Consider the following 532-nt stretch of genomic DNA (forward strand, 5'->3'; position numbering starts at 1 on the left):
GTAGGGGTAGTCCAGCCTGGGGAAAGTACTGGCAGCGTCTGCTATTGTCCTTCATTTGTCACAGAAGCTGATGGGAAATCATTCAATTAAAAGGAGTGCAGCAGAATATACAAAATCTCAATATGAGTTTAGGAGAATGAGGGCAGCACATCAAAGGCATGCCAAAGCCCAGCTTTATGAAATGATTTTTTTTTTTCATTTCCACTGATTTCCTAGGTGAAATTAGGTGACTGTCTGGCTAGCATAATGATGATAAGGCTGGGAAACCATACATACTCAAATGACATACGTATAGTTTTAATAAAGGATGAGGGAGACTTAAGGGAGTGCATTAAATTGAGTAATAATTTATTATTTAGAGATCTCTACCCATTTACTCATTTTTTCTGGGAGAATTGGCTCTTCCTCTAAGGTGTAGGCTACTCTTAGTGAGGGGGGAGAAGGTAGAGGCTGGTGCCTCTGCTGCAGTAGCTAGCTGGCAAAGCTAATTTCAGCAGCTGCCTGCAGCCAAGTGCCAGGGCTACCTGTCCTG

At 42.7% G+C, this 532-nt stretch overlaps 1 protein-coding gene across 1 annotated transcript in view; it reads left to right on the forward strand.

Annotated features, from left to right (window-relative positions):
• Positions 1–532, forward strand: part of SATB2 (SATB homeobox 2) — a 108,206-nt gene that overhangs the window by 71,956 nt on the left and 35,718 nt on the right. The window lies entirely within an intron of this gene.

Source organism: Chaetura pelagica, unplaced genomic scaffold, assembly GCF_000747805.2.
Source record: "Chaetura pelagica isolate M959 unplaced genomic scaffold, ChaPel_1.0 scaffold21, whole genome shotgun sequence".
Lineage (NCBI taxonomy): Eukaryota > Metazoa > Chordata > Aves > Apodiformes > Apodidae > Chaetura > Chaetura pelagica.